Below are 12,114 nucleotides of genomic sequence, written 5' to 3'. Positions count from 1 at the left end.
CAATGAGGAGAAGAAAAGCAAAGCCAAAGAGTCCATCCCAAAATCCGACAAACAAGCAAAATGAACAAAAAACATTGAATTCAATTCTTTCTGATTTTAGAAACTGCATTAAAGAAGGGGTGCACCGGTCCTGGAGATACTGCAATACCAGGTCAATGCGTGGAGTGGACAGAGCAAGCTCTTTTTCCATCTCCCTGTTCTAAAAATCCATTTAATATATGGTCCCCAGATAGGGGACGTATCAGATATTAAACTGATAAGAACAGATTTTTTTTTGATTGAAGCTGCATCCAAGGCACTGAAAAATGTGACCGAAGTCACACCAAAACAGCGCACGAGGCGAGGATTCATGTGGACCCTTCCCGGAGGAGAGGGTCCCCAATAAACCATCCCCATCCCTCCGAGCCAGAAGGCCACAGCGAGGGTCAGGGATCTCCGATGCTCTCCCTAGCCGAAGCCGGAGAAGAGCCGTTTTCGTGCTCCCAGCTTCCATCTAGGCTGCCACCCTAGTGGAGCTGGAGCCTGTGTTGGTTTCTCAGCCCAAAGCTGACCGGACCTCCGACCGGGTTTATAAAAATTCCCCTTCCTAGCCCGGAGGCCAGGAATAGGGGGGGTTGCTCAGAAAGTATGATTGGCAAAGGTGCGGCGTGCTACGAAGCCAAGTCTTTCTGGGGTTCCCAGTCCCAGTAAGCTTGGACTCCCACCAGGGCGCCTACTCCTGGGGCACATTGCTCCAAAGCCCTCACACTTACCCAGCCTAGTGACTTCAATCCTGGAGGGCCATGTTTTCCATCAGATAACTCTATGAGCCACCTGGCGTACTAACAAGTGCACCAAACCAGTGTGTAATATGCATCAATTTACTAGGGCAGCCCAAGGACAAAACTGCCTTTTCAAAAGATACTACACTTGATCTTAGCCAAAAGGCCGAGAAGCGATAACCAGAATTGGTTTCAAACTACGGAGCCACCCAAGGATCCTGAAAAGTCCATTTGTGGAGATGAGCTCCTGGACTCCCGTTAAGAAGACATGTTGTCAACCTCTAGATCCCTTACATGCCTGCACTTTTCGGCTTGCTGCTGCTGCAATCCACGCGTTTTAGATCTGCATAACTCCACCTCTTTAAACACAGCACCTTCACCCCCTGCTGTTCCCACCCGCCTCAACACCGTTGGAAGGGAGGAGAACCAATTAAGGCGGGGGGTGGGGTGGAACGAGCAGCTGTCTACCCTTAGCAGGAGGGCTCCTGATTACATACCTCTCCTGCTGCTGCTGCTGCTGGCTGTCCAGCAGCAGACTGAAGGTGGCTGCTGCTGTGCACAGGTATATAAAGGCTCAGAGCCTATTATGACACGCGCAGCCAGCGTTCCATTGCCACATTCCATCTACTGCAGGCAGGATACCTGGCTGGCTGAATGTCGCTGAGAAGCTCACAGAGACCGCCATAAGCAACAGTTTAACAGAATGCCACAGACTAATCAACCAAACTTTTTGGGTTGGGTTCTCTTTTATAGTCTGCAGGCATTAAATGAAAGAAGTCAGTGTTCCAGCAGAAGGAGACAACGTTTCAGAAAAGGCATTGTAGCAAACCAAAAAAGAAATTTTAAGCGCAGCAGAGTAACCAGCGCACATACCTGTTAGCTCAGGTGAGTTTAAAAGGCTGCTGTTGATAACAAGGGCATTTGCTAAATAGATGGTGTGTGTGCAACAATATACTGAAAGGTCAATTATATTGTGCAGCTTATCTCACCACCTGTAGTTATTTAGGTGAAAGCTCCAAAATGCTTGTCTAATATGTCTGTTTATCCAAAAGGAAGTAAAAAGGGAGAGCTAGAAAGATAGCATTGCATCACATTACATGGCAATGCAATGCACAGTTGCTGAAGTTGAACCAAAATGAGCTTGTAATCTGGCTTCTGCAACTTTGAACATGAAAAATCCAATGAGGAGAAGAAAAGCAAAGCCAAAGAGTCCATCCCAAAATCCGACAAACAAGCAAAATGAACAAAAAACATTGAATTCAATTCTTTCTGATTTTAGAAACTGCATTAAAGAAGGGGTGCACCGGTCCTGGAGATACTGCAATACCAGGTCAATGCGTGGAGTGGACAGAGCAAGCTCTTTTTCCATCTCCCTGTTCTAAAAATCCATTTAATATATGGTCCCCAGATAGGGGACGTATCAGATATTAAACTGATAAGAACAGATACTACACTTGATCTTAGCCAAAAGGCCGAGAAGCGATAACCAGAATTGGTTTCAAACTACGGAGCCACCCAAGGATCCTGAAAAGTCCATTTGTGGAGATGAGCTCCTGGACTCCCGTTAAGAAGACATGTTGTCAACCTCTAGATCCCTTACATGCCTGCACTTTTCGGCTTGCTGCTGCTGCAATCCACGCGTTTTAGATCTGCATAACTCCACCTCTTTAAACACAGCACCTTCACCCCCTGCTGTTCCCACCCGCCTCAACACCGTTGGAAGGGAGGAGAACCAATTAAGGCGGGGGGTGGGGTGGAACGAGCAGCTGTCTACCCTTAGCAGGAGGGCTCCTGATTACATACCTCTCCTGCTGCTGCTGCTGCTGGCTGTCCAGCAGCAGACTGAAGGTGGCTGCTGCTGTGCACAGGTATATAAAGGCTCAGAGCCTATTATGACACGCGCAGCCAGCGTTCCATTGCCACATTCCATCTACTGCAGGCAGGATACCTGGCTGGCTGAATGTCGCTGAGAAGCTCACAGAGACCGCCATAAGCAACAGTTTAACAGAATGCCACAGACTAATCAACCAAACTTTTTGGGTTGGGTTCTCTTTTATAGTCTGCAGGCATTAAATGAAAGAAGTCAGTGTTCCAGCAGAAGGAGACAACGTTTCAGAAAAGGCATTGTAGCAAACCAAAAAAGAAATTTTAAGCGCAGCAGAGTAACCAGCGCACATACCTGTTAGCTCAGGTGAGTTTAAAAGGCTGCTGTTGATAACAAGGGCATGTGCTAAATAGATGGTGTGTGTGCAACAATATACTGAAAGGTCAATTATATTGTGCAGCTTATCTCACCACCTGTAGTTATTTAGGTGAAAGCTCCAAAATGCTTGCCTAATATGTCTGTTTATCCAAAAGGAAGTAAAAAGGGAGAGCTAGAAAGATAGCATTGCATCACATTACATGGCAATGCAATGCACAGTTGCTGAAGTTGAACCAAAATGAGCTTGTAATCTGGCTTCTGCAACTTTGAACATGAAAAATCCAATGAGGAGAAGAAAAGCAAAGCCAAAGAGTCCATCCCAAAATCCGACAAACAAGCAAAATGAACAAAAAACATTGAATTCAATTCTTTCTGATTTTAGAAACTGCATTAAAGAAGGGGTGCACCGGTCCTGGAGATACTGCAATACCAGGTCAATGCGTGGAGTGGACAGAGCAAGCTCTTTTTCCATCTCCCTGTTCTAAAAATCCATTTAATATATGGTCCCCAGATAGGGGACGTATCAGATATTAAACTGATAAGAACAGATACTACACTTGATCTTAGCCAAAAGGCCGAGAAGCGATAACCAGAATTGGTTTCAAACTACGGAGCCACCCAAGGATCCTGAAAAGTCCATTTGTGGAGATGAGCTCCTGGACTCCCGTTAAGAAGACATGTTGTCAACCTCTAAATCCCTTACATGCCTGCACTTTTCGGCTTGCTGCTGCTGCAATCCACGCGTTTTAGATCTGTATAACTCCACCTCTTTAAACACAGCACCTTCACCCCCTGCTGTTCCCACCCGCCTCAACACCGTTGGAAGGGAGGAGAACCAATTAAGGCGGGGGGTGGGGTGGAACGAGCAGCTGTCTACCCTTAGCAGGAGGGCTCCTGATTACATACCTCTCCTGCTGCTGCTGCTGCTGGCTGTCCAGCAGCAGACTGAAGGTGGCTGCTGCTGTGCACAGGTATATAAAGGCTCAGAGCCTATTATGACACGCGCAGCCAGCGTTCCATTGCCACATTCCATCTACTGCAGGCAGGATACCTGGCTGGCTGAATGTCGCTGAGAAGCTCACAGAGACCGCCATAAGCAACAGTTTAACAGAATGCCACAGACTAATCAACCAAACTTTTTGGGTTGGGTTCTCTTTTATAGTCTGCAGGCATTAAATGAAAGAAGTCAGTGTTCCAGCAGAAGGAGACAACGTTTCAGAAAAGGCATTGTAGCAAACCAAAAAAGAAATTTTAAGCGCAGCAGAGTAACCAGCGCACATACCTGTTAGCTCAGGTGAGTTTAAAAGGCTGCTGTTGATAACAAGGGCATTTGCTAAATAGATGGTGTGTGTGCAACAATATACTGAAAGGTCAATTATATTGTGCAGCTTATCTCACCACCTGTAGTTATTTAGGTGAAAGCTCCAAAATGCTTGCCTAATATGTCTGTTTATCCAAAAGGAAGTAAAAAGGGAGAGCTAGAAAGATAGCATTGCATCACATTACATGGCAATGCAATGCACAGTTGCTGAAGTTGAACCAAAATGAGCTTGTAATCTGGCTTCTGCAACTTTGAACATGAGAAATCCAATGAGGAGAAGAAAAGCAAAGCCAAAGAGTCCATCCCAAAATCCGACAAACAAGCAAAATGAACAAAAAACATTGAATTCAATTCTTTCTGATTTTAGAAACTGCATTAAAGAAGGGGTGCACCGGTCCTGGAGATACTGCAATACCAGGTCAATGCGTGGAGTGGACAGAGCAAGCTCTTTTTCCATCTCCCTGTTCTAAAAATCCATTTAATATATGGTCCCCAGATAGGGGACGTATCAGATATTAAACTGATAAGAACAGATTTTTTTTTTTTTTTTTTTTTTTTTTTTTTTTTTTTCTCCTCAGACGAGGAAATTCCACAGTCTATGAAAACCAGACAAAGGAAAATTCCATCAAAACAGCTGCGTCAAATCCAATACGCAATTTGCTGTCCCCATCATCATCGGAAATATTTATTTCATATTTCAAAACAACAATAACAAAAATCAAGAGGTACTAACAATATATCTCCACTTTTTAACTTTCCATATTCCCTCTGCATCCACTTCCCCTCTCCTCTTTTTGTCCCATAGGAAACACACATACATCTTTCCCAAAATCACCTTCACACTATCCTTTACAGCAATTTCCTTCCTTTTAAACACATACACATTCCTCACATCCCATAACACTTCCTTTATACATGCAAGCATCAACCACAAGACTCTTTCCTTCGTCCCATCACATATTCCCAAACCAAACATAAACAACTCAAAAGACAACAAATTCACACCACACAATTCTTTACACAAAGGCCCCATTCTCCCAATCACATCTCTAGCATACTGGCAATTCCAAAAAACATGCAACACACTTTCCCTTCCACCACAGCCATTTCTTGGACACATTTCACTCCTCACCAAACCTCTATTCCTCTGAAACTCTCTCACAGGTAATACTCCATGTAAAGACTGCCACACAACTTCACTCTGTTTGTTGGTCATACCACTCATCCGCACTTTCTTCCAAACCTTCTGCACATCACCACCCCTAACCATATTTATTCCACATTCTACCTCTCTACATTCAATCATCCTATACACAGCCTTCTTATTCTCCAGCAATCTCACATCTGCATCACACAGTTCATACCTCACCAAAAACTTATAAACCCACACATACCATACAGGCACCTCAAAAGCAATCGGACATCGCAAATCCCTTTCTTGCCACTTTAAACGAAACAAATACGCTCCAAATAAATACCTACACATAGATGAAAACTTTCCATCCGCCCTAATCACTTTCAAAACAAACACAACGATATTCACACCAAAAAACACGTCCAAATTCGGAAAACCCAAACCACCTTTTTCCACTCTTTTAACCAAAATTTCTCTCCTAGCTCTCTCCATTTTCGAGTTCCACAAAAAAACAAATAAAATTCTATTCAAGCTTCTCATACACATATATCCTGGTGGAAATACTACCGCAATATATAAAAATATTGGCAACACCACACTCTTAACAATTAAAATCTTCCCAAAAAAGGATAAACTCCTCAATTTCCAAAAATTCAACTTCTGCTCAACTTTTCCTTTCGCATCATCCCAACTTTCTTTCCCATCCAAACTCTCTGAAAACTTCACACCCAAAACTTTAATAGGTCCATTCACTACATTCACACCTACATCCCTACTTAAACTTCCGCCTCCAAAACCCTTACACTCACTCTTTTCCCAATTCACTTTAAACGCAGATGCACCACAAAAAATAGACACTAACAACTTCACCCGCCTCACCGAACATTCAGAATCACATAATACACACACGTCATCCATATAACCACTCACTTTCCATTCTTTTCCTCCACCTCCCGGCACTTGCACACCACGAATTACCTTATCTTTCCTCAGCATACACAACAATGGCTCAATTGCACAAATAAATGCTACAGGGGACAAAGGACACCCCTGTCGCACACCCGAAAACACATTCACTTTCCTACCCACATACCCATTCATTAAAACACAGCTATAAACACCCGCATACAAACTTCTCACTCGCCCAACAAAATCAGCCGGAAAACCCATTTTTAACAACACTCTGAACAAAAAACCATGCGACAACCTATCATAAGCCTTTTCAAAATCCAAACTTAACAAAAATACACTCTTCTTACGACCCATGCAATCCCATAGACAATCTCTTAACATACACACACACTCGTGAATCCGCCTCCCAGGTACCGCACAACACTGCTCATCCCCAATCACACTCTCTATCACATCACGCATCCTATTAGCCATAAGTTTTGCATAGATTTTATAATCACAATTAAGTAACGTTATTGGCCTCCAATTCCTCAGACTTTTCAAATCCCCTTTCTTAGGAATTAACACAACCATACCTGCACGCATACTCTCAGTCACCTCCATGTTTCCCCACATATACTTACATACATCCACAAAGTCCTTACCAATCACACCCCACATCACACGATAAAATTCTACTGGGAGGCCATCCTCCCCCGGCGTCTTATTCAAAGCCATACTACACATAACCTTCCATACCTCATCACCAGTCACCTCACCCATCACTCTCTCTCTTTCTGCTTCACTCAACTTACTCTCTAACACACTCAAAACATCATTCTCCAAACATTCATCCCTCTGTTTCACTGCATACAGATCCTCATAAAACTTAGCCACCTCTTCACACATATCCTCTCCACTCACCTCACTTCCATCTGCTCCATACACCACGCTCATACTCTGTTTCTTTCCAAAAACTTTTTTAAAGAAAAACCGAGAACATTTCTCATCCTGCTCCATCTTATCAATCTTTGCCCTAAACACTATGCTTCTCCCTCTCTCCAACAAAAACTCACTAATCTCCTTTTTTACCTCTAAAATATGCTCCTCCACCTCAACTCCTCCTTCCCTTAACTTATACAAAACGCTCAACCGCGCGTTCAGTTTAACAAAACTCTCTCTTTTAATTGCTGCATACTTGTATCCTAAATTTTTAAAGAACATTTTTGTTTGTTTCTTCACCCAGTCCCACCACTCACAAACATTCCCAAACTCATTTTTATGCTTACACCATTCTTCATACCGCCTTTCATACTCCTTTCTCACATCTTCATTCTCTAACAGTTTAACATTTAACTTCCACAATCCTCTCCCAAACACTCCATCAACTTTTATATCCAACTCACACAACATACACACATGATCTGAAAAAAGAACGTTTTCCTGCCAATAATTAACAGAAACCATATTTTTAGAAATAAAACAATAATCCAATCTGGATTGTACCCTACCACTCTCAGAAAAGAAAGTGTTCAACAAAGGATTCATGTTACACACGCGCTGCATATCACACAACCCAAAATCATTCACTAACTCCAATAATGCTTTCCCAGACACATCCACATTCACTCTCCCCACATCACAGTTCATATCACCCACAATTACCACAGGTATTCTTCCTGGAACAAAAAGCTTAATTTTTTCAAATAAATTTTTGCGCTCATTTTTTTCAACTGGCGCATAAACATTAATAACACAAAACTTTACATTCTTGTATACAAAATTAGCAAGGATACATCTCCCCACCTCAATAACCAAATAATCACTCAAAACAACCTCCCTTCCTTTAACCAAAATACCCACACCATCATTCTTATTACATGCACTCCCCGACCACACAGACGCTCCATAAGACCATTCATCCCCTTTCACACCATCCACTACCCCACATTCTTGTAAACAAAAAATAGATGCATTTTGCATAGCTAAAAACTCAAAAATAGCAGCTCTTCTTACTTTACTTTTAAACACTCTTACGTTTTGGGACACTATGGTAAATCCCATAATACTTCTACTCCTTCACCAATTACACAAAGAAATAGCCTTTGGCCTAAACCAAAGCTCACAAGAGGACAAAAAGAAAAAACATTTACAATATTATATGGTGACACTATCCAGCACCACCACTATCCTCCTCCGCCATCAGAACAGAACAGCTGGTTTCCGACCCGCTGGCTTCACCAGCCACACTCCTCATTCTGGCAGTTCTGATCTTCCTCTGAGGCTCACTAAAAACTGCATCATCACTGCCCCCACCATCCTCCCTACGACTCTTCTTTGCACCCCTATCATCCTCCGAAGAAAAATCTTCAATGTTTTCAGGACCCGAAGGGTGTTCAGGACTGTCGGGTTCCGAGATTTGCACTTCACATCCTGTTGCGTCCATTGCCTCTCCAAAAGTCATCATCTCAGGCAGCTCTGCTTCCACCACTTTCCTAGATATTCTCGCAGACACTACCTTTTTCTCCACCTTTGCCACTTCCCTCCAGAACTCCTTTTCTTCCCTCCGCTTCTTCCTCATTTCTTCAGCAGAAGAAGAACATGGTCTCAGGGACACGTCCTCTGGCGCCGTAGAGGGAGAGGCTCTACCAGTTTCCCGCCTCCTTCCCTCTCTCTCCTCCCTCTCCAATCTTTCCAGCACTTTCAGTGCGCTTGCCATCTGCCTCCTCTCCAGCTCCTCCTCCTTCTGTTCTTTATCAGAACGTCTAGGTGCACTCATAGGACAGTCCTTATACATGTGATCACTACTCCCACAGACATCACAGGACTTGGCCTCTGGACACTGGTTGGCCATATGCCCCTCCTTTCTGCAATTTCGGCAACACTGCCCTTTAAGGCATGTTACCATGGTATGTCCGAAAGAAAAGCATCTACGGCAAAACATGGGCTGGCCTGGGTAAAAGAGGAAACCTCTATGGCCTGCAACGGAAAAATTTGATGGAGGGTGTCTAAAGCCCCCCACACTGTCAGGATCCCTTTTCAATTTCACACGGAATTTATACTGACAGTTAAAGATTCCTAGACAATTGACTTGCTTCACTCCCTTCCGCACATATTCACAGTAGCGAGAGAGGAAGCACTCCAGCAGCTCAGGGTCTGTAAAAGGGTTATAGACAGTCACAGTCACCTCCTTTTCTTGCAGACCAAACAAAGGTTCCCATCTAACTCCTTCCAAGCAGGGGTCACTAGAGTGACCACGGAGCCATTCAAAGACATTAAGGCAAACATCCTGGTCCATAAAGGTAACGTCATAATTACCTTGACGTGAAAATTCGTTGACACTGAAGATCTCAGAACGTCTTGCTCCAGCTTTGCCTTCAACGATGTCTTGGACAATGAAAACCACGTTGTTCTTGTTCTGGTCAGATGGATCCACGGACAAACGGATGGTGTTCTTCACAAAAGACATCTTGGATTCTGTCGGTATGGAATACCACAGGAAAAAGCAGAAAATCCTCCACAAAAGGGTCCGGATTCCTCCAGGAGACTCGCACCAATCAAGGTACAGTCATACGATCGCAGCCAAAAGGCCGAGAAGCGATAACCAGAATTGGTTTCAAACTACGGAGCCACCCAAGGATCCTGAAAAGTCCATTTGTGGAGATGAGCTCCTGGACTCCCGTTAAGAAGACATGTTGTCAACCTCTAGATCCCTTACATGCCTGCACTTTTCGGCTTGCTGCTGCTGCAATCCACGCGTTTTAGATCTGCATAACTCCACCTCTTTAAACACAGCACCTTCACCCCCTGCTGTTCCCACCCGCCTCAACACCGTTGGAAGGGAGGAGAACCAATTAAGGCGGGGGGTGGGGTGGAACGAGCAGCTGTCTACCCTTAGCAGGAGGGCTCCTGATTACATACCTCTCCTGCTGCTGCTGCTGCTGGCTGTCCAGCAGCAGACTGAAGGTGGCTGCTGCTGTGCACAGGTATATAAAGGCTCAGAGCCTATTATGACACGCGCAGCCAGCGTTCCATTGCCACATTCCATCTACTGCAGGCAGGATACCTGGCTGGCTGAATGTCGCTGAGAAGCTCACAGAGACCGCCATAAGCAACAGTTTAACAGAATGCCACAGACTAATCAACCAAACTTTTTGGGTTGGGTTCTCTTTTATAGTCTGCAGGCATTAAATGAAAGAAGTCAGTGTTCCAGCAGAAGGAGACAACGTTTCAGAAAAGGCATTGTAGCAAACCAAAAAAGAAATTTTAAGCGCAGCAGAGTAACCAGCGCACATACCTGTTAGCTCAGGTGAGTTTAAAAGGCTGCTGTTGATAACAAGGGCATTTGCTAAATAGATGGTGTGTGTGCAACAATATACTGAAAGGTCAATTATATTGTGCAGCTTATCTCACCACCTGTAGTTATTTAGGTGAAAGCTCCAAAATGCTTGCCTAATATGTCTGTTTATCCAAAAGGAAGTAAAAAGGGAGAGCTAGAAAGATAGCATTGCATCACATTACATGGCAATGCAATGCACAGTTGCTGAAGTTGAACCAAAATGAGCTTGTAATCTGGCTTCTGCAACTTTGAACATGAAAAATCCAATGAGGAGAAGAAAAGCAAAGCCAAAGAGTCCATCCCAAAATCCGACAAACAAGCAAAATGAACAAAAAACATTGAATTCAATTCTTTCTGATTTTAGAAACTGCATTAAAGAAGGGGTGCACCGGTCCTGGAGATACTGCAATACCAGGTCAATGCGTGGAGTGGACAGAGCAAGCTCTTTTTCCATCTCCCTGTTCTAAAAATCCATTTAATATATGGTCCCCAGATAGGGGACGTATCAGATATTAAACTGATAAGAACAGATACTACACTTGATCTTAGCCAAAAGGCCGAGAAGCGATAACCAGAATTGGTTTCAAACTACGGAGCCACCCAAGGATCCTGAAAAGTCCATTTGTGGAGATGAGCTCCTGGACTCCCGTTAAGAAGACATGTTGTCAACCTCTAGATCCCTTACATGCCTGCACTTTTCGGCTTGCTGCTGCTGCAATCCACGCGTTTTAGATCTGCATAACTCCACCTCTTTAAACACAGCACCTTCACCCCCTGCTGTTCCCACCCGCCTCAACACCATTGGAAGGGAGGAGAACCAATTAAGGCGGGGGGTGGGGTGGAACGAGCAGCTGTCTACCCTTAGCAGGAGGGCTCCTGATTACATACCTCTCCTGCTGCTGCTGCTGCTGGCTGTCCAGCAGCAGACTGAAGGTGGCTGCTGCTGTGCACAGGTATATAAAGGCTCAGAGCCTATTATGACACGCGCAGCCAGCGTTCCATTGCCACATTCCATCTACTGCAGGCAGGATACCTGGCTGGCTGAATGTCGCTGAGAAGCTCACAGAGACCGCCATAAGCAACAGTTTAACAGAATGCCACAGACTAATCAACCAAACTTTTTGGGTTGGGTTCTCTTTTATAGTCTGCAGGCATTAAATGAAAGAAGTCAGTGTTCCAGCAGAAGGAGACAACGTTTCAGAAAAGGCATTGTAGCAAACCAAAAAAGAAATTTTAAGCGCAGCAGAGTAACCAGCGCACATACCTGTTAGCTCAGGTGAGTTTAAAAGGCTGCTGTTCATAACAAGGGCATTTGCTAAATAGATGGTGTGTGTGCAACAATATACTGAAAGGTCAATTATATTGTGCAGCTTATCTCACCACCTGTAGTTATTTAGGTGAAAGCTCCAAAATGCTTGCCTAATATGTCCGTTTATCCAAAAGGAAGTAAAAAGGGAGAGCTAG

At 44.1% G+C, this 12,114-nt stretch overlaps 4 non-coding genes and 2 pseudogenes across 4 annotated transcripts; all 6 read right to left on the bottom strand.

Annotated features, from left to right (window-relative positions):
* Positions 1-114: 114 nt before the first annotated feature.
* On the bottom strand, positions 115-299 carry LOC141202493 (U2 spliceosomal RNA). The gene has a single exon (XR_012273765.1). It is a non-coding gene; the product is annotated as a U2 spliceosomal RNA (small nuclear RNA).
* Positions 300-823: 524 nt separating this feature from the next.
* LOC141202695 (U2 spliceosomal RNA) lies at positions 824-939 on the bottom strand (annotated as a pseudogene).
* A 1,115-nt stretch (positions 940-2,054) lies between these two features.
* LOC141202211 (U2 spliceosomal RNA) lies at positions 2,055-2,245 on the bottom strand. Its single transcript, XR_012273493.1, has one exon. It is a non-coding gene; the product is annotated as a U2 spliceosomal RNA (small nuclear RNA).
* Positions 2,246-3,360: 1,115 nt separating this feature from the next.
* Positions 3,361-3,551, bottom strand: LOC141202200 (U2 spliceosomal RNA). The gene has a single exon (XR_012273482.1). It is a non-coding gene; the product is annotated as a U2 spliceosomal RNA (small nuclear RNA).
* A 1,115-nt stretch (positions 3,552-4,666) lies between these two features.
* LOC141202639 (U2 spliceosomal RNA) lies at positions 4,667-4,904 on the bottom strand (annotated as a pseudogene).
* A 6,124-nt stretch (positions 4,905-11,028) lies between these two features.
* LOC141202189 (U2 spliceosomal RNA) lies at positions 11,029-11,219 on the bottom strand. The gene has a single exon (XR_012273471.1). It is a non-coding gene; the product is annotated as a U2 spliceosomal RNA (small nuclear RNA).
* Positions 11,220-12,114: the final 895 nt, after the last annotated feature.

The sequence above is a fragment of the Phyllobates terribilis genome, unplaced genomic scaffold (genome assembly GCF_046119375.1).
Source record: "Phyllobates terribilis strain yellow unplaced genomic scaffold, ASM4611937v1 Scaffold_123__1_contigs__length_5148117, whole genome shotgun sequence".
NCBI lineage: Eukaryota > Metazoa > Chordata > Amphibia > Anura > Dendrobatidae > Phyllobates > Phyllobates terribilis.
This window is presented reverse-complemented; position numbering and strand designations above follow the sequence as displayed.